Source organism: Schistocerca cancellata, chromosome 4 (assembly GCF_023864275.1).
Source record: "Schistocerca cancellata isolate TAMUIC-IGC-003103 chromosome 4, iqSchCanc2.1, whole genome shotgun sequence".
NCBI classification, from domain to species: Eukaryota; Metazoa; Arthropoda; class Insecta; order Orthoptera; family Acrididae; genus Schistocerca; species Schistocerca cancellata.
This window is the reverse complement of record NC_064629.1, coordinates 368,794,321-368,816,497: the sequence shown is the minus strand read 5'-3', so window position 1 is coordinate 368,816,497 and position 22,177 is coordinate 368,794,321. Positions and strand designations below refer to the sequence as shown.

Below are 22,177 nucleotides of genomic sequence, written 5' to 3'. Positions count from 1 at the left end.
CACATGCGTCTAGCTCCGACTACCATTCTGCGTTCAGAGTCCTTTAATCCCAGTCTTGTGATCGTAAGCACGTCGGATACGTTTTCACATGAACCACCTGAGTACAAATGGCAGCACGGTCAATGCACTGACCTTTTGTACCTTGTCTGCGCGATACTACCGCCATCTGTATATATTCGTGTCGCTATCCCACGACTTGTCTCCTAAGTGTGTCAGTGAGTGAAATAGTGTCTGCAGCTGCACGCAAGAAATTTAATCGATCAAATAACCGATATTTTTTTCGCACTGGTAGATAACAGACTCAGCTTATAGTCGTTCGCCATTGCTCATTGTAGGATAACTTCGCATCAAGTATGTGTGTACATTCAACTTTGTCACATAAATGTGTATTTGCTTACTTTGTAGTCTTTATGTAACATGCTGTGTTAGACAAATATATCAAATGTGTGTTTTGTTCGTTCTGTTTCCGATTACTTTCATATTGCAATATTCAGAAACAGAAAGTTTGGTAGTTTGTGTTCATATGTTGCCCTTCCGTGTCAATTGGAAAACTGCGGTTTTACAAAAAATTATGTGCTCGCTTATCTGCAAACTAATATGTCGTGGCATATTTGTATCCGACCATTTTCCGACTTTGAACTGCGTCGTTAGGCTGGCAAGTCCCGTGAATATTGATCCGTTCAGTGGCAGTGGACGAGCGAATTACTGTTTAGCCGTTTACCCTCTGCCAGCGGATGGAATGCACGAGACGCAACAAAAAACAAACGTGACTAAAGGTCAATACAAACTGAACGTCAGCGCAGCGAAAGAGGACGTCATCGTAAAATGGCGGTGTGTTCACATTAGGCGGAACATCAACACGACGTCACTTCACTTAGCCCAGTAATGAATTGTGAAAGTTTGAAATACAGTATAACAAAAAGTTGTCGTGTACGTAATTACACAGATATTGCGGTAAATGAATCGCCACGGACATAACTAAAGCCGCTATCGATAATAGTGGGTTCCGTTCATGGCCAAAGTAAAATTCGTATCGGATTTTCTTAGCGAAGCTCATGTGGTGGTTTTTCCACACGGCTGAGAACTGAAGACATATAAAATGTGATGTCCAACATTTCAGCACATTATCATTTGGTTAATTGAGAAAATACATACACTGACGTACGAAAACATTATAACCATTGCCCACTGCGTGATTAAATTCCGCCTTGGAGCATTACGGGCACATGACGCAGCAAGGAAAGTACAGGGTGATCAAAAAGTCAGTATAAATGTGAAAACTTAATAAACCACTGAATAATGTAGATAGAGAGGTAAAAATTGACACACATGCTTGGGATGACATGGGGTTTTATTAGAACAAAAAAAAAGTTCACAAAATGTCCGACAGATGGCGCTGGACAGCAAAACTGCTACCGTGACGGGTGAGAGGTACGCCACGCCGATATGTTGCAGAATCGCATCATCCCCAGCCTGCCTGATAAACACTTGCTGGAACGTACGATGCAGGATGGCGCTCCACCCCATATTGCTAGACGCGTGAAACGTCTCTTGCGCGCATCTTTTGGTGGTGATCGTGTGCTCAGCCGCCACTTTCGTCATGCTTGGCCTCCCAGGTCCCCAGACCTCAGTCCGTGCGATTATTGGCTTTGGGGTTACCTGAAGTCGCAAGTGTATCGTGATCGACCGACATCTCTATGGATGCTGAAAGACAACATCCGACGCGAATGCCTCACCATAACTCCGGACATGCTTTACAGTGCTGTTCACAACATTATTCCTCGACTACAGATATTGTTGACGAATGATGGTGGACATATTGAGCATTTCCTGTAAAGAACATCATCTTTACCTTGTCTTACTTTGTTATGCTAATTATTGCTATTCTGATCAGATGAAGCGCCATCTGTCGGACATTTTTTGGAACGTTTGTATTTTTTTGGTTGTAATAAAACCCCATGTCATTCCAAGCATGTGTGTCAATTTTTACCTCTCTATCTACATTATTCCGTGATTTACTCAGTTTTCAAATTTATACTGACTTTTTGATCACCCTGTACTTTCCTTGCCGCGTCATGGTGCCCGTAATGCCCCAAGGCGGAATTTAATCACTCAGTGGGCAATGGTTATAATGTTTTCGTACGTCAGTGTATGTATTTTCTCAGTTAACCAAATGATGATGTGCTGAAATGTTTGGCCATCACATTTTATGTCTTCAGTTCTCAGCCGTGTGGAAAAATCACCACATGACCTTCGCTAATAAATCATTCTAGCCACCAGTGGGGAAGGGCAAATTGATATAGCCCTGCCTTAAGCATCTCGGAAATGGCGAAGCTGGTCGATTGTTCGCGTGCTACTGTCGTGAACATCTATGAAAAGTGGTTGAAGGACGGTGAAACAAGTAGACGAGAAGTTTTCGGACACAGACTGTCAAATAAGAGGCTTCTGTGATCTGTAAAGCGGAATAGGTGGCGATATGTGATATATATGGCAACATAATGCATTGCTGGTGCAGTCACAAGTGTTTCGCAGCACACTGTTCAGCGCAAATTGTACACGGGACTCCACAGCAGAAGAGCCGTATGTATTCGCATGTTGACCCAATATCGTTAATTACGATTTCAGTGGATATGGGATCAGCTATATTGGATCGTGAATCAGTGAAAACGTGCCGCCAGGTCTGATGAATCTCATTTCTCGTTCCATCAGGTCGACGGTCGTGTCCAGCTATGCCGTCATCCAGACGAACGGATGTTTGAAACCTGCACCGTGCCAAGGATGTTGGCTGGTGGGGGCAGTATTATATCATGAAGTACAGCAGCTGGGATTTCATAAGACCTGTGGTTGTAGTCAAAGGCATCATGATAGGAGTGGACTATGTAAATATTATTGCGAACATGGGTTCCAGCAGAACACAAGAACATGGCTGTAGTAAACAACATGTCCACTGCCATTGAGATGATCGATTTAAGGTGAAACTTCTCACGGAGTTAGACACAAGTATTGTGTTAAAAATAGCGGTGCACTAATATGACATGATAAACAGGTTCACTGTAATGTTGTTGCCAGTATACATGTCATTGACTATGATGATCATTTGTCCAGTGACATCTCGTTTACTATGTAGAACACTCATGTCAGTTACGTCTAGCGCACTGCGCCAAACACAAGTTATTATAGAGTTTATCACGTGGTATTGGTTTTGGTGAATGTTCTGCCAAATAATAGCGTACTGAAGAAACTAACTGCCTACGCATGGAGAGTGATGCCTGTAAAAGAAAACTGCTAGTTCTGATGTGGCGAACACCCCTCGAAGATGCAAAGTAAAGGGTCGTTTTGGATAGAGCGCATGAAGTTCGGAGCTATGAGAGGAAAGCTGCTATCAACAAAAAGCTTTTTAAATTATGACTAACTGACAACCTCAGCTGCCGACAGGTGTTGTTATATCTCGATGTGGACAGCTGAAAATGTGTGCCCCGACCGGGACTCGAACCCGGGATCTCCTGCTTACATGGCAGACGCTCTAGTCATCTGAGCCACCGAGGACACAGGTGAATAGCGCGACTGCAGGGACTTATCCCTTGCGCGCTTCCCGTGAGACTCACATTCCCAACTGTCCACAATTCTACATATGTATTGTACCTTATAGACATTTGCCCACCCACTCATTACTCGCGCACGCTTTGGCGATTCCCGTCTGTGTGAATGCGCACAGGTTGCCCAAACTCTTACGGGAATCGCCAAATGTCTATAAGGTACAATACATATGTAGAATTGTGGACAGTTGGGAATGTGAGTCTCACGGGAAGCGTGCAAGGGATAAGTCCCTGCAGTCGCGCTATTCACCTGTGTCCTCGGTGGCTCAGATGGCTAGAGCGTCTGCCATGTAAGCAGGAGATCCCGGGTTCGAGTCCCGGTCGGGGCACACATTTTCAGCTGTCAACATCGAGGTATAACAACAACACCTGTCGGCAGCTGAGGTTGTCAGTTAGTCATCATTTACTCCAGGGAAAAGCTGCACGGTCATCAACAGTAACTGTTCTTTCGAGAACAAGTCACTGTCTTCATATATATATAAAAAGCTTTTTGTCAACGTTGTTGTAAAACATACTTGAACAATTTTTCTGTTTGACGAGGTAGAAGAAAACTCCAGTATTTGTCTTGCTGTCGAGTATAAACTAAGAACATTGTGTAAATAACAGGCCAGGGAGAACGGTCAAAAAAGGGGATCCGAAATAGTCTCGTCTTACATCTCTTGAGTGAGGTGGTGCAAATGTAGAGATGCTTGACAAGCATTCAGAGAGAACAGCATCAAAACCCCACATGGCTTCTCGAAATAAAGTTGTCTTTGGTTTCCGTTGGCTGGTTGGGTGGTCTGTTACATTACTCTTCCTTGTCCAGTCGCTTGGCGGGAAGAATGCTATATGATGGAACTTGACTGGATAAGGAGGAACGAAACACTGTCCAATCAGACTAGCAGTCCTTCCATCATTTTCTTTCCGAGACTATGTCCCAAGACACATTATTTCCCAACTTTCACAGACTGTGTATCAGTATGGTTTGCCTCTGTGTAGTAGAAAATAGTAGTTGTTGCATGTAATATCATTATATACTCAATCTGGTTTTCCTATGGTATGTTAATACCGAGTGAAAATTATTGAACTATGTCAAATAAAATCGTCATAACTTCTGAACGGTTTGCGTTAGGAGGTTCAAACTGCACGGTTGGCCACGGGGTGTGATGGGAATTAGTATGTGCTTTGTTTGGTTTAGCGATGAAGCCCACTTTCATTTGGATGGGTTCGTCAATAAACAGAACTGGCGCATTGCGCGATCGAGAAGTCTCTCTACCCTCAACATGTGACTGTGTGGTGTGCAGTGTCCAGTCAAGCAATAATCGGTGCGATATTCCTTGATGGCACGGTGACTACCTAATGGTACATGAAGGTTTTGGTAGATGATTTCATCCCCATTATCCAAAGTGACCCTGATTTCGACAAGCTGTGGTTTATGCAATGCAGGGCTATACCCCAGCGAAGCAGGAGAGTGTTTGATATACTGGAGGAGCACTTTGGGGACCGCATTCTGTCTCTGGGGTACCAAGAGGCTACTGGCATGGGCCTCGATTAGCCGCCATATTCTCCGGATCTGAACACATGCGACTCCTTTATGTGGGGCTATATTAAAGATAAGGTGTACAGCAAAAATCCTAAAACCATTGCTGATCTGAAAACAGCCATTCATCGACGGCATCGATGTTCCGACCCTTCAGTGGATCATACAGAATATCGCTATTCGTCTGCGCCGTATCATCGCAGTGATGGTAGGCATATCAAATATGTCATAAGCTAAATCCGAATATCTGTAGTGACACATGTTGAATAAAGTGTGTGCACGCCATAGTTTGTTACTAATTTACGTTTTTTTACATATAGTTCAACAATTGTCACCCTGTATTTTCAACGAAGTTAAGCACAGCTCATATCTTTATATATAGAAAAATAGTCTGCATCACTATCCAGACTCTGAGGAAACACCTTGTCTTTACTGCTTCATTTCGCTTCGCGTAGTAGATGGTGCACCCTATTTTATTCAAGGCTGCAACCCTCAGGGAGCTCGCGACTCTTTGGTGAGTACGTGCATGGTGAACATGCGCGTCCCAAGCTATTGGAGCACCTGCTTCGTTTCTCGTGCTGCAAATCTTTCATTTCCAGCTCTCCTTCCTTCGCTTATTTACTTTCTCATTATGCCAGTCTTTGATGTTGACCCAGCTATTTCCTAGGTTCTTTATTCCTTTCTCGACATGTTCGTTCATTTACTTTACATCATCCCCTTTTGAGTATGACTATCATTATCAAGATTTTTTTTTCTGTGCTGTAGACCAATTGGGGAGAACGCGCTATTTAGTGGCACAACTGCGTAGTACCATATGCGTACTTAATAGCCAATGTGGTCGGCAATCCGACATAGAGGGGTTGTTATGTATCCTTTCGGTAGAGCTGCTGACAACACAGGGCTCACGCTGCTGATATCCAAGCTGCTAGACCCCCATGCACGCCAAGGAGTAGATGGCCATCTTCCTGGGGCATCAGGACTCCCAGCAGTGACCACAACAAATGATCTTTGCTGAGGCTGGCTGGCGCCTGTGGGGGAGCCATTGATCGGAGTGAGTTGCATCAAGAGAGACGTTCTGCACATGAAACGTACCAAATTAAACCAAAACTATGGCCATTTTGACCTAGCCATCTCATCAGGAATTTCAGTATGGAGAGTTGCAAGTAACTGCTTTCCCTACCCTGGCTACCCTGTGTTAAGAGGAACAATCCAGACGATTGGGAATGAAACAACTTAATACCAGGTATGTACTGGAACAGACGGAAATACTTATATTGCAACGAAACCATTGTTCTTTGTGGAACGCATTGAGAATATTATTTGGAGACGTTGAGTCATAGGGTAAAATGCGCCAAGGATCAATACTGATTAAAACTTCATCTTCTGCACAATCTACAAATATTCACACAGGAATGGCTGACCTATCAGTGACCATTGCCCCATATAATACTTTGAATATGGTCCAAGACAGTGTGCGCCAGACAAATTAGTAGCTATGGACTGACCTGGAATGGTGAGGTGTATATTCTGTTTGGCGTGTATAATAAAATCCTATGGACAGTGGAACAGGTATAGACGCTTTCATTTTAGCCATTGAAGGGAAAGTTCTCCTAGAAAAAGGTAGTTATGGTGTGTAGTTGTGATGTAAAATCTTACATCCCACCATCCATTAGGTGTTTCCGGTGCGTATGCTTTGGTCGTATGCCATTCCACTTCACGGTGGACCTAAAGTGTGGAATGAAGTTAGTACAGGGTGTACATAAAGTCCAGGAACACTTTCAATTATTTATTGCACAAGAACCAAACTTTGTACAGATATCATACATATCTCATTTTGAAGAGAAACCCTGAAAGTGTTTTTTTCCATGTATACCACCACAGCGTAGTTTGGTAATTTGCCGATAGTCAGCGCTAGTCGCAAGCATGGCGAGTTCAGGTGCGGAGCGAGCTTCCTGTGTGTTGGAGTTCATGAAATGGCCTCCCCGATCACCAAATCTCACTTCGTGTGACTTTTTTGTGTGGGGACACATTAAAGATGTGTTGCATGTACCGCCTCTACCACATGACGTAGCAGAGCTTCGGGAGAGAACACCTCTAACGAAGTGTGGTGAGTCCACATCTGTGGAGAAGTTTCAGAAATCTACGGTAGCCAGTTGAAATTAGTGATCACTATGATAGCACAGACTGTATAGGGGCCTGAAGATGGTGCCAAGGAGACTGAAACTGGTAGTCAAATGAAATAATTCATTAAATTATGGCTCTCAGTATTTATTTTGTTAAAGTGTGGTTATGGTTAATGGTTCACTGGTGCCTTCAGCTTTGCAATCAGTAGACCCAGTCCATCAGTGTGGAGTCTGACTGGCCACTGGTGCCTTCCAGACTTCGTTGTGGAGATAGTCTCCTTGCCAGAGTGAGGATCTTTCCCTCTTTAGTTCCGCTGTTCAGTTGGTACCAAGTCTTGGTCATTCAACCATTTCCTCATCACACAACATATTCTATTTTTTTTGCATATGAGGGGCATTTATCCCCCTGTCACTCATTCTCAGTTGGAATTACCTGTTTTCCCGTGCCTTCACGCCCACCAAAACCCCCACCCTCCCTTGGTTTGCACCCAGGCCACAAATTATAACCGACCTATTTCAAGGTCCTACAGTTTGTCACCCCTATGAACCGTCAGCGTCTGTTCGTTTCAGGTCTTGAGGAGTTTCTGGTGCCATCATTTTTTATACTGGCGGCCCATAATCCATGGATATGCCCCCAAATCAACCACCGAGCCAACTAGATGTTGTATTCGTAACATTATACACAGCTAGTATATCGAGGGAGATTGTCTCATGTCGCTGCTTCGTGGTTTTAGAGAGAAGGAACATAAGAAACAGCCTCGTCTAAAATGCAATCTGACATGTGCCTCGGTATGTAGAACCCAGTCTGGCGTGCTGATGAGTCACCAGATTTCCCCACCCCACCCCCTCCACCCCTTGACAAAGGCCAGTTTCCCTATGTATAAAATGGCTAGAAATTCAAACTTAGTGGGGTATTCAATAATAGACAGGGTTGTCCCCCACTGCTGTGTTGTCACTGAGGAAGTAAGGGTGGGATACTGGAACAGGCTCTGTGATGTCAGAATCTAAGATGCTAGGAGAAAGGGAAGTAATCAGTCTGCTGACTTTTTCCACAAGCTATTATTCACTCTGACGTGTTTGGCTATTTATAGCAGTCAGGTCACTTGTAGAATTCAGAACGGTTACTGACGTCACACAGACACTGCTCCTCCTAAGTTAAGAGTCCAGTTTGCATCTGATCACTTGTTTTATACTGAGAGGTCACGTGCAGAATTCCTGATGTCACACAAACTCTTTGTCGTCAGTGAAACAAATTGTCCCTCCAACGTCATAGTTTAAACAATTATCACCCTACATTGTTTTGGAGCTGATTTGTCCTAACTTTAGAACTGTATTGGAGTCACCATCATGCGCAGCAGGAATAGGACAGGAACAATTGCGTCTTTATTTATTTAAAGAAACAGCTCGCTGGAGGAAGAGCCTCACGCCACCTCTATCACCACCATCACGAGCCTCCGCAGTTAATGTGGCGCACCGCCGGCCACGAATCACCGTAAAGAGCAGGCTGGACCAGGCATATTTCTGCCGCCGCTAGTGTCACTTTACGCCCTTTGCCGCCGAGAGACAGTGCTATGCCGTGAGCCTCAGACAGTTACACTGCCCATGCTGTACTTGCAGTTGACTGCTAGATGCTCCAGTGGGCCACTTCGTCCCGTGTAGCAAGCCACTTTCAGCTAAGCGATAGAAGTTTGCACTGGCCAGTTAGCCAGTTCAGAAAGCGGGCAGATTTTGTCAGTCTCCTGTTGTCGATAAGGGCTGAATACCGCGCCACAGCGGGTTACGCGATTCAGAACTCACCCTACTGTAATTTTAGAACCGCACAGCAGCTTACTATGTTGATGGGCGTTCAGGCCGGGAACTAAGACAAGAGGAAACACCGCCAAGTTCACTGAGCGAAACAGCACCACCGTTGGAAGCTATAATAATATACTAAAAACAAGCGTGAAACTGCTTTTAAATTTGAACTTTCCTCTACGTTTAGCTGCAAAGGACGTGATGTGACACTGGCAGCGGCAGTAATGTGCCTGGCGCAGCCTGCTCTCTGCTATTCGCGGCCAGCGGTGCGATACAGCAAGTGCGAGGCTCGCGATGATGTGGAGGTGGAACGGGCTCTTTCTCCACTAAAGAAGGAAATTCACGTGTGGGATTGATGTCCGGGAGGCCTCATCCAGGGAAGTTCGGCCGCCGAGCTGCAAGTCTTATTTCAGTCGACGCCACAATGGGCGACTTGCGTGTCGGCGATGATGACGACAACACGACCCCCATTCCACGAACGGAGAAAATCTCCAAACCCGACGGGAATCGAACCCGCAGCTGCAGCATGGTAGGTAAGCACGTTACCACTCAGCTAAGCAGCCGGACTCTTTCTCCAGTGTGCTGTTTCCTTAAATAAATAAAGAGACAATTGTTCCTGTCATATTCCTACTACACATGTTAGTGACACCTATACAGTTCTCAAGTTAGGAAAAGTCAGTTCCAAAACAACGTAGGATGATAATTGTTTAAACTGTAATGTCAGAGGGGCAATTGTTTCACTTAAGACAAGCAGCATGTGTGACATAATGTATTCTGTATTTAGAACACGTGACCTGCTGGTATAGCACAAGTGGTCAGATCCAAACTTAGGACAATTGAACTTTAAACTTGGGAGAAGTTGTATCTGTATGACGCCAATGGGCATCGTGAATTTTAAACTGACCTGAATGTTATAAATAGCCAGACGCATCAGAGCGAATTACAGCTAGGGGAAAACATGTTGAGTAGGTGAGCGGACTGGGTACTTCTCTTCCTACTAGCATCTTGGATTCCGATGTCATAAAGTCTGTGCCAGTATTGTAGGGGATTCTGTACTTAGAACAATAGCACTACTTCCAGAGTGACAGCGCAGAAAAACCCAGGGCTATTTTGAATTCTATATTTAGCAAAAGTGACCTACTTCCATCAGCATAACAATGCACCATCTTGGAATTTTTGAATTTCCTGGCAATTTATCATTAGGACAACTACCCCACTTCCACAGTGACGTCATAGGAGTAGGAGAAATGCTGCCAATTTTTGAATTTCCTACCAAGTTTGAATTTTACCGCCATTTTGTAAGTAGGACTTTGGTCAGAGGGGTGGAAGGTGGGCGTATCAGATGTCTCATCGATGACATCATGGATGACCTAAGAACGTCAGAACTGGAACTACCTACCTACTTCCCTCCTTATATTGATATGGAGGACACAAAGGTGGTTGTGAAACACAAAGGTGGTTGTGAGTGTAGTTGTTCAGTCGTTCCCGTAGGCCAGTTTTTCTCTCCGTTGTTGCGATGTGTGTGTGGTTCTGAAACTGAAGCTGAAGGGACGGCAGCAACACGAGGGAAAACCATTTGGCGTTCGAGTAAAGGGACTTCGGTATGCTGTTCATTCATTATTCTGAAAGCACTGGCAAGACAGTTACATAAATCCAATGTGATTCAGCCATCAATCACATGTGAAGCATAAGAATTATGACTGCCACATGTGATCGTGCTTATCCCTTGCTTGTTACGCTAGGAAGTCGTTAACCTGCCAAACACTATCTGCTTTTTATTGTTTGTTGGTGGTCACTTTTCAGACATATTTCCAGACTGTGGAGAAACAAAATCTTTAGCACTTGGTTGGTTCAATGAGTACAGCATCCATGTCAATCTTATAGATCTGCAAAAGCTTTCCTATTCCTGAGTCATCGTACTCCATATTCAAGGAAGCTGCATAACAGGATGACCACTAAGTATTTAATTATACTAAAACTCCGAGATAACAGTTCAGTCACAATTTATTCAGTACATCAACATTTACGACGCATATCCAGGTAAGATAAATTAAGACTTCTGTGCACAACAGGATATCAACTTAAATAATGCTTTCCTTGAATGTCATACGGTTCACATAACGTCTGTATATACAGGGTGTTAAAAAAAGGTACGGCCAAACTTTCAGGAAACATTCCTCACACACAAAGAAAGAAAATATGTTTTGTGGACATGTGTCCGAAAACGCTTACTTTTCATGTTAGAGCACATTTTATTACTTCTCTTCAAATCACATTAATCATGGAATTGAAACACACAGCAAAAGAAAGTACCAGCGTGACTTCAAACACTTTGTTACAGGAAATGTTCAAAATGACCTCCGTTAGCGAGGATACGTGCATCCACCCTCCGTCGCATGGAATCCCTGATGCGCTGATGCAGCCCTGGAGAATGGCGTATTGTATCACAGCCGTCCACAATACGAGCACACAGAGTCTCTACATTTGGTACCAGGGTTGCGTAGACAAGAGCTTTCAAATGTCCTCATAAATGAAAGTCAAGGGGGTTGAGGTCAGGAGACCGTGGAGGCCATAGAATTGGTCCGCCTCTACCAATCCATCGGTCACCGAATCTGTTGTTGAGAAGCGTACGAACACTTCGACTGAAATGTGCAGAAGCTCCATCGTGCATGAACCACATGTTGTGTCGTACTTGTAAAGGCACATGTTTACTAGCAGCACAGGTAGAGTATCCCGTATGAAATCGTGATAACGTGCTCCATTGAGCGTAGGTGGAAGAACATGGGGCCCAATCAAGACATCACCAACAATGCCTGCCCAAATGTTCACAGAAAATCTGTGTTGACGACGTGATTGCACAATTGCGTGCGGATTCTCGTCAGCCCACACATGTTGATTGTGAAAATTTACAATTTGATCACGTTGGAATGAAGCCTCATCCGTAAAGAGAACATTTGCACTGAAATGAGAATTGACACATTGTTGGATGAAGCATTCGCAGAAGTGTACCCGTGGAGGCCAATCAGCTGCTGATAGTGCCTGCACACGCTGTAAATGGAACGGAAACAACTGGTTCTCCCGTAGCACTCTCCATACAGTGACGTGGTCAACGTTACCTTGTACAGCAGCAACTCCTCTGACACTGACATTAGGGTTATCGTCAACTGCACGAAGAATTGCCTCGTCCATTGCAGGTGTCCTCGTCGTTCTAGGTCTTCCCCAGTCGCGAGTCATAGGCTGGAATGTTCCGTGCTCCCTAAGACGCCGATCAATTGCTTCGAACGTCTTCCTGTCGGGACACCTTCATTCTGGAAATCTGTCTCGATACAAACGTACCGCGCCACGGCTATTGCCCCGTGCTAATCCATACATCAAATGGGCATCTGCCAACTCCGCATTTGTAAGCGTTGCACTGACGGCAAAACCACGTTCGTGATGAACACTAACCTGTTGATGCTACGTACTGATGTGCTTGATGCTAGTACTGTAGAGCAATGAGTCGCATGTCAACACAAGCACAGAAGTCAAAATTACCTTCCTTCAATTGGGCCAACTGGCGGTGAATCGAGGAAGTACAGTACATACTGACGAAACTAAAATGAGCTGTAACATGGAAATTAAGCGTTTCCCGACACATGTCCACATAACATATTTTCTTTATTTGTGTGTGAGGAATGTTTCCTGAAAGTTTGGCCGTAACTTTTTGTAACACCCTGTATACTCCGTTCTCACTGCCCCACCTTTCCTGTTTCCGTGGTGAATGGTGCACAGGAAGAACAATTACCGGGAAGCCTCCATGTGAGTTCGAATCTCTTAATTTTACCTTCATCGTCTTTTCGCAGTGTAAATTACGTAGGATAAAACTGTTGCCCTCAAATACACTGATGGCACAAAAATATCGCAACATGAAAAAGGAGTTGTGCGGCATAAATGAAAGTTGGTAGGTGTGTTTCTACATCTGAAAGATGATGTCTTTTCAGATTTCGTGCCAGTCGGCCAAGAGCGGCGCTAGTAGCGTCACTACCAAGATGCAAATCATGTTTGCTTTAAATATACGCTACAGTGGTCCTGAGCGTTAGTCGCCTTTGGGATTGGACGTGGTCAGTAGATGTTAGTAAAGAATGCCTTTAAATACACAAAGGCGCCATTATGAACACCTCACTGACTTTGAACGAGGTCGTGTAATAGGGCGATGAAAAGGTGGATGCTGTTTCTGCGATACTGCAGAAAGACTTAGCAAGGATGTAGCGACTCCATGACTGCTGCCAGCGGTTGTCAAGTGAATGTACGGTCGTAAGAAGACCGGGCTGCAGGCGGCCTCGTGGCACTACAGAGAAGGAAGACCATCGTGTTTGGCGTATGGCCTTCTCGTATTGTACTGCATCTGCAGCAGCAATGTGAGCAGCAGTTGGCACCACAGTGACACAACCAACTGTTACAAAATGATTACTTCAAGGACAGCGCCGAGCCAAACGCCCTGTATCGTGTGTTCCACTGACTTCAAACCACCGCCATTTGTGGCTTCAGTGGTGCCAAGCGAAAGCTCATTGGAGGGCAGATTGGGGATCCTTTTTTTTTTTTTTCTCTGATGAAAGTTGGTTCTACCTTGGCGTCACGGATGCCCGTATGTTGCAGCCAACCTGTCTGTGCGCTAGACACACTGGACCTAACCCTGGAGTTATGGTCTATCGGTCGATTTCGTACTACAGCAGGAGCACTGTCGTGGTTATCCCACGCACCCAGACTGCAAAATTATACGTCTATCCGGTGATTCGACCTGTTTTGCTGCCATTCGTGAACAACATTCCAGGAAGTGTTTTGCATCAGGATAACGCTCACCTAAATACCACTATTGTAACCCAACATGTTCTACAGAGTGTTTAAATGTTGCCTTGGCGTGCTTAATCACCAGATCTGTCTTCAGTCGAGCTCATATGGAATATCAGCAGACTACAATTCGAGCGTCATCCACAAACAACGTTAACCGTCCCTGTATAACCGAGAAGTGCAACAGGCACATAACTGCATCCCACAAACTGACATCCAGCACATGTGCATGTTTGCATTCAGCATTGTGGCGCTTACACTGGTTATGAATGTACCAGAATTTCACGTTTGCAATGGATTGTCTTGCGCTTATATTACCCTGTGATGTTTCAATGTTAATCGCTTAAATATGATACCTGGACAAATGTCTTCCCAAAATTTTACTACCCCACATTAATTGTTTTTTGGTGTTGCGATTCCGTTCCGTCAGTGTATTTCCGGAACCTTTTAATATGTCGTAAATCTGCTTTCATCGATATGAATTGTGAGGAAGTCCTTACTGAAGTAAGTTTCGCCTCTCATCATACTTTATTACACACACACACACACACACACACACAGAGAGAGAGAGAGAGAGAGAGAGAGAGAGAGAGAGAGAGAGAGAGAGAGGGGTGGGGGGAGGGGGCAGGGGGTATAAACTTTGCTTTCTCAAGTGGAGTTGTTATAATTTGTGCTGCTGGTATCGTGGTTCATAAAGAGAGGAGAGCAACGGCGTTTCACTGTTTAAAATATGATTGATAGTTTCGGAGTAATTAGAATATTTATAACTTCGAATTTACTTGTTTTGAATTTGAAACCAATTGCTGCCTTACTTATAAATTCGTGATTTCATGCTCAAATAAGAAAATACTTCATATCGGATAAGGAGAAAACAGTGTATTGCACTGCCGAGATTGCATAAAAAGGGCACAGAGGAAATGTAGCTTCAATTGTGTGTCGTTCACGTGTATTAAGTGCTGATTAGTTAGAAAAAGGAAGTGCCTTTCACAAACCAAGATAAACTAGATATGGTACTCCTGTATATTGAAGCAGAAGGAACGTGAACAATTGAACTGTACGGACAAAGGTATCCCCACAGACATTGTCCAACAAGAATGACAATTCAGTGAGTGTGCAAAAACTTTTTTTTGGGAGAGCCCTGGAATACTAAGCAGAGGTTATGGAGCTAGCGAGCAACAAGCAGAAGGAACGAAACAGTGTGCAGGCAGTTACTCATAATTCTTGTCAGCTCCAGAGAAATTTCGAGTGCCTTTGTAAAAAGTCAGCCCAGCGTTGTTCGCATTTTGCGCGCAAATACCGTCCATCCGCACCATATGTCACATCTCTAGCAGATTAACGAATGGGACTGCAGAAGACGCGTGGAATTTTGTCACTCGGTTCTGATACAATGCCAGATCAATAGGGTCTTTCTTTAAAGAATTCTATTTACCGATGGAGCTACCTTTGCAGATCTTGGAAAGCTGAATGTAAGAAATATGCTTTATCGGGCCGCTGAGAATCCGTACTGACTAAGGCAGGTTCAGAGACGTTGGAGCATGGACGCTTGGTACAGGGTTATTGGAGACTAAATGATTGATCTTTATCTCATTGAAATAACCTTATCGGATAACTTCTTACCGTTGTGCTACCAGCTCTCCTAGGGGAGGTACCGCTTGAAATACGTAGAATGCAAGTGGTACCAGCGCGATGGTGTCCAGCTCACTATTAGCCTGTGGCTGGGAAAGCGCTTACCCAGCTATTTCCTGCTCACTGGAAAGGACGAAAGACGTTACCGGTTGACATGCACATCCGCCTGATTTAAAACCTTGCGTTTTTGCAGCGTCTAAAATGGTACCGAAAATCTCTGCAGTTAGTCCAAAAATCGTTGGCCAGCGACAGCAAACGTTTATCAGTAGGCGATGGGCATTTCGAAGACTTGATGAAATAAATGGAATTTTAAGGAACCTTAATGTGATCACATTCTTTAGTAGATAATAGTGGGCATACAGGCTGAGCTAACGATCTTATCAAAGCCAGTGTCATGTTGCACATCTGGTGTCAGGTTACCAACTTGGGCTCCTTAATATCCTCATTCCCTCCTTGGGGAACCACCAGGCAGTGATCAAGGTCCCCCAGGGGAATCATCCAGGCGATTGTACGACTTATACTCGAGGTCATGACATAACTCGATAGCGATCACGTGGTCCTACTCACACACCGTGTGGTATGCAATTGAACTTAATGCTGATCACATGTCATAAAAAATGGTGGGGTCGCCAGCGGAACCAGTCACGATCAAACACCCCCCTACTCCTTCCCCTTATCATCTTTTATTACTAGCTCAACTGTGTGTGAGCCACTTCATCTGAGGTATGAGCATCATGGGGGAGAATTGCAGGTTTGTTATAAACAATAGCAAATTATCAGGAACAATTTTGTCTATACAGTTCAGTTGCATGAGCCTAGTCAGTTGGACTCTGTAGTGAATGGGTTTATAAATAATAACACTGATATAAAATAACTTACGGTTTATTATCAACAATTTCTTTTTGCAATATATTATTTACAATCCTTTGTTTATTAACAATGCTATGTGTTATACACCGTTTTCTTTATTGATACTGATCTGTTATTTATTAACAATATATTATTTTCAATCTTTTGTTCTAGTTTATTAGCAATTTATTTCTTACAAAGCTTTATACATACACTGGGTTTCTTTACAAAAATTTTGTTTCTTATGTAGAGTAAGTTTCCTTTTTTGTTTTAGTTACATATATACATACACACATTGGCTTTATTTACAAAATACTTTTTCTGAAGACTCGTAACTATCAGTTACACTAACATGTAAGAACTTAAATATTATGTTTCCCATTTTGTTACTATATACACTTTTATATAATATTTGCATTTGTTTTCAGATTGATTTAATCATTATTTGATATTTACATTTTTCTTTCTGATCATTCTATTACAGTATTTACATTTCTTAATCCCCAGTCGATGATTTCTTTCTACACTCATGGAAACAAAGGCAGCACTAAAAAATAATTAATGTAGACTAAAGAAATTTCCGAAATACATTCGTCAAGGTAAGGTATTTAACTGATTAATATTACAAGATCACAGGTTAACCTAAGCACAAAATAAGCCATTGCAGATGTGAAATACTGGTACATTAGTAGCCAGCGTAAGCGCCAGAATGTTGATTGCAAGCATGCAAATGTGTATGCAATGTGTTTTACAGTTGCCGGATGTCGAGTTTGTGGGATGCAGTTTCATGCCTGTTGCACCTGGGGTCCGCAGCTCGTGGTCTAGTGACCAGCATTGCTGCCTCTAGATCATGGGGTCTCGGGTTCGATTTCCGGCCGGGTTGGGCATTTTCTCTGCCCGGGAACTGGGTGTTCGTGTTGTTCTCGTCATTTCATCATCATTCGAGAAAGTGGCGAGCTCGGACTGTGTAACGATTGGGACTGTGTACGGGCACTGATAACTGCGCAGTTGAGCGCCCAACAAACCCATCATCATCATCATCATCATCATGTTGCACCGGGTCAGTCAGTACAGGGACTGTTAATCCTATTTGTGGATGACGCTAGAGTTGTCATACAATGATGTCCGATAGCTGTCCAACTGTCCAATTGGAGGCAGATCTGGAGATCAACCCAGCCAAGACAACATTTTGACACTGGAGTGTATTGGGTTACAACAGCGGTGTTTAGGCGAGCGTTAGCCTATTGGAAAACACTCCCTATTGATGACTGGAGCAAAAGGGGTAGAATTATTAGACTGATGTACAGTTTGCAGTCAAGATGCATGAAATAACCACGAGAGTGCTCCTGCTGTCATACGAAACTCCAGATGTAGCTCCAATGTGTATAGCATGCAGACAGGCTGGTTGCATGCCTTCAACTGGTCTTCTCCTAACCAACACACAGGTATCACTGGCGCTGAGGCAGGACCAACTATCATCAGAAAAAACAGAGCTCCATCCTGCCCTCCAATGAGCTCTCGCTTGACAACACTGTAGTCACAAATAGTGGTGGTTTGGGGTCAGTGGAATGAATGTTAGAGGGCATCTGGCTCGGAACTGTCTTTGAAATAACTGATCTGTAACAGTTCGCTGTGTCACTGTGGTGCCAACTGGTGCTCAATCTGCTGCTGCAGATGTAGTACAATATGCCAGAGCCATACGCCAAACATGCTGTTCTTCTCTCTTGGTATTGCCACATGGCTGTCTGGAGCTCAGTCTTCTTGCAACCATACATTGTGTTGACCACCGCTGCCAGCAGTCATGTACAATAGCTACATTCTTTCATGCATCATCATGACAGGACAGCCCTACTTCAGTTGCAGTACAGAATGTACCTCATGGCCTCTTGATACAAAGATTGGCTAGCACGCCATGTGTGGAGCTGCGCCAGTGCTCTTGAGAAGACATCTTCAGTTGTAAGAGCTTTTGAGACTGTATGATTCACATCCTCAGCCCACCTTTGGATGACACCTGTATCTATACGGTAGGCGTACATCTCAGATCTGAGCCCCACAAACTCCACAATTTGTGACCATTCGCCTCGTCTATCATCAGGCCGACAACCTTTTTATTTTGAGGTGTTATACCAAAAGGATTATCGGCTTCATATCCAGACATGTCAAATTCTTCGTGATTGTGCCTGATTACTTCATATAGATTACAGCTTTTCACCCAGCAGATGAAACTGTCTGTATCCATATTAAGTCACTTGTGGTCTGCGAAATTTTGCGTATCAAAATTGTAGTGAAACGGTACCTATGGCGTTTAGAGATGTTCAGAACACACATACCAATATAAATAGATTTCGTGAACTTTACCGAAACCCGGACCATTTCCACAGTGACTAGTCCATCACTGAAGATGGTGACCCATTTGAAATTTGCTCTGGCGACATAATCTCTTGCACCAAAACGCCCATCCCACCAGTTAACTAAATGAACTTTGTTGTAGTCTGTAACATTCTCCATGGTTTTTTCCTAAAAGTCATTAATTTATAAAAGTCTTTTTCGATATTGCATGTCGTGAGAGCCCTCTGTTTAGTATTTAAATCAATGTGGTCTCTCAACCAGGGACGCTGCTTGAATGTGATCCCATAGGTGATACTAACAAGTTTTATCCCAAACCTGAGAAACCACTGGAGTTTCTGTCATGGATAATACAACGTTGTTTGTTCCCCAGTTTCGAACAGCTTCGGGTTGGAACCATTTTGCGGGACTAGGTGCTCCGGACATAGCGGTAAGTCACTGTGTTCATTGTGCCGATGGTTTGGATATTCCAGATCTACCTCCTGAACACATCCCTCACCATCAACCTCAGCTACATCATGGATCTCCTCCTTCAGTCTGTCGATTTCTTAGTTGGACAGCCGTTGAAATCCTCCAAATGATAGACTTTGTTGTATGGGTTGCCCATAGAGGTTGTTTACATCCAGGTAAAGGATGTAACGTAAATCATCAGAAGACCTGTACTACTACTCCTTACTCATTCACGCGTTACTCGTGCCTGTGCATGTATGGCAAAGTCCCCCATGACTCCCACATTCAGAGAAGAGCACTATGTCAACATCGGCCAGCTGTTCAATGTTGACAAGTTTCTTTCTTAACATTATATCCCGTGAAAGCCCAGATGCAATGAAGTAGAAGGCAGGATACAGAATGTATGTGCCAAGACATATGCTATGGATCTTCTCAAAGGTGTCTGCAAGCAGGTGGACGTCAGTATTCACGTATAATTTTGCATATTCACTAAATCATTGATACCAAACTCCTACCACACATTCACTGTGTGCTCATACTCTGCATCCATTATGACAGTGCCTGTTAGTTTACTGGTGAATGCAGCAATGTTGGGCAGTATGGTTTCGAGTCTCCATCAAATACAGGTATTCGCTTGGAGAGACCTGTTTCTTCATCTCAAGCTGAAACTTTGCATCTTTGGGATATACGGCGTTGGTGATTGCATATCTTCTGGACAAATCGTCTCAACAGGTTTCAGAAGAGAAGTGTGCATGAAGCGAAGTGAATCTAGTAAGCAGAGCATTATTCTTGGTGTGATTGTCATTGGAAATGATAGTTCTCAACGGTGTCAGGAATGACCCTGACCTTAACCCGAAATCACCAAGTGCTGAACTAGAAAGTAAGTGTCATACACACTCAAATTATGGAAAAAGGTAGATACGAGCAATGGCAGTTGGTACTTTGAGTTGCATGCATTGTTAGCTATACTGGCGGAACTTCCCTGTTACATGACATTTGTCTCAATCGAGAGTTTCCACTACTCTGTCCAGTGTCCCAGAATTATGACAGTCAGCTACCTGCTTGTAGAGTGCGTCATTCTCCAACAAGTTGGTCACTATAAACACTATCAACTTCCCATGCAAGTGTTTCGAGTGAGCTCAGCAAGGAACCGTCTCGCAGGATTATCCCTGACTTAAGATTCGAAATTTGTTTCAACTAGAAGTGTACATACACACAACTTGATACGCAGCTGCGTACAGTACATGCCATTCTGTGGAGGTAGCATGGTAGGCAGAGGAGTCGTCTCCACAATGCACCACAGGAGCCAGAAGGCACTCAAAATCGGCATCAACGACGAAGGGGCATTGCTCCTGGTTGTGGCGTTCTTAAAATTTAAGAACTTTCTGTTCTGGTAGGCATTTACACACGTACCAGTTCCTGGTTTGAGAAGTCAACGAGGTGTCTTTCAAGGCCGGCCGGAGTGGCCGTGCGGCTCTAGGCGCTACAGTCTGGAACCGAGCGACCGCTATGGTCGCAGGTTAGAATCTTACCTCGGGCATGGATGTGTGTTATGTCCTTAGGTTAGTTAGGTTTAATTAGTTCTAAGTTCTAGGCGACTGACGACCTCAGAAGTTAAGTCGCATAGTGCTCAGAGCCATTTTGTCTTTCAAGATGCTCATTTGTGGTAAACGATCGGAGATACTTATGGCAAAAATGCTGAGCAGTGTGATGTTTGGACATTTGGGTGGGAAGATGGTAGCACATGTTTTTGAGCCACATGTAGTGTTGTTCATTGCCCTCAGCGATCAGCAAGCGGTCATCATGTTTGGGTCATTTTTCGGCTAACTTGGAAAAATAGTGGGGTCCAACTAATTTCTACTTGACTTCTTTTTTCTGCACAGTGTGAACATTGTCATTGGACTATCAACGTCCAGGTTCTACACATGAACTGAGTTATTGGTGTTCTGCCTCTCGAATTTTGGGATACCCTGGAGTTTTACGGGGAATTCGATACTTTGGAAATTACAATGGCCACAGACAACAGCTGTTTGGTATGTGCTCAGATCGCATGAATTTTTAGGATAATTCTTTCACTAGCCAGAAGCCATATGAATATTCTGGACACTAATAATTGCTTGCTTTCGCAGTATATCTCCCAGAAGTGGGATGAAACTGGATAGCCCCCCCCCCCCCCCCCAATAAGTGGATCAGAGTTGTGCAAGTAAACATCAAGGTGGAATACACACATTACTAGACCTGTTTTTGTGCATCTCAGAAAAATGGTCCAGTATGACACTCTTGGTAAAAGTTCTGAACTGCTGTGCAAATGACTCCCCTTTGTTATTATACAAGTTCTCCTCCAAATTTTGACGATGCTCATCTCCTCAACACCACTGCCCTCTTTTTGGTGAGTGTGGTAGTTAAAAGTACAGCTCCACAGTGTACTTAATGGGGGGATACTGCTGGCCCCACCGGTCGTTGATGAATCCAGGGAGCACCCTTTCCCAAAAACAGCTTCACAAGCATTGAGGAAAGTGGCAGGATCTCGGGAGCTTGCATTCGAATTATCAATTCAGGCAAGTGAGATCCTGCCCCAAATGCCCCTAACAGAACAGATGGGGGTGCTGCTGCTGCTAGATCCAATGCAGTGTCTTGGTGATCTACAGTGGTGGTGACACTCAAGAGATGGGCCAGGGCATCGAGAGTCCTTCCCAGCCCATGGAAAACAGACCAGTGTCGTGCTGCCATGTCACAGGCTTGCCTTGGATGTCAAATGATAGGGATGCACCACAATTGCTGATGGGGCAGCTCACTGCTGCTGCTGCTACTGTTTTGTGGTCGGTCGTTAGTAAATCGTCATAGACATAGAAGGAGCTGATGCTTTGCAGTCAGTGGTGGATAGAACATGGGAGGCTGTCTCACCACCATGAAAGGACCTGCTGCTGCTTCTGCTACTGTTTGGAAGCAAAAGTTCACTACCCAGTATCTTCACCTTGTCATGTGCACAGATGGAAGGAGGAATATTATTAAGAAACATATATAATGTTTATATATATATATATATA

General features: G+C 44.0%; 1 protein-coding gene and 1 non-coding gene across 2 annotated transcripts in view; both read left to right on the top strand.

Annotated features, from left to right (window-relative positions):
* The window catches only part of LOC126185208 (membrane-associated guanylate kinase, WW and PDZ domain-containing protein 1), a 392,577-nt gene that overhangs the window by 72,158 nt on the left and 298,242 nt on the right, over window positions 1-22,177 (top strand). The window lies entirely within an intron of this gene.
* Window positions 3,852-3,925, top strand: Trnat-ugu (transfer RNA threonine (anticodon UGU)). Its single transcript has one exon. It is a non-coding gene; the product is annotated as a tRNA-Thr (tRNA).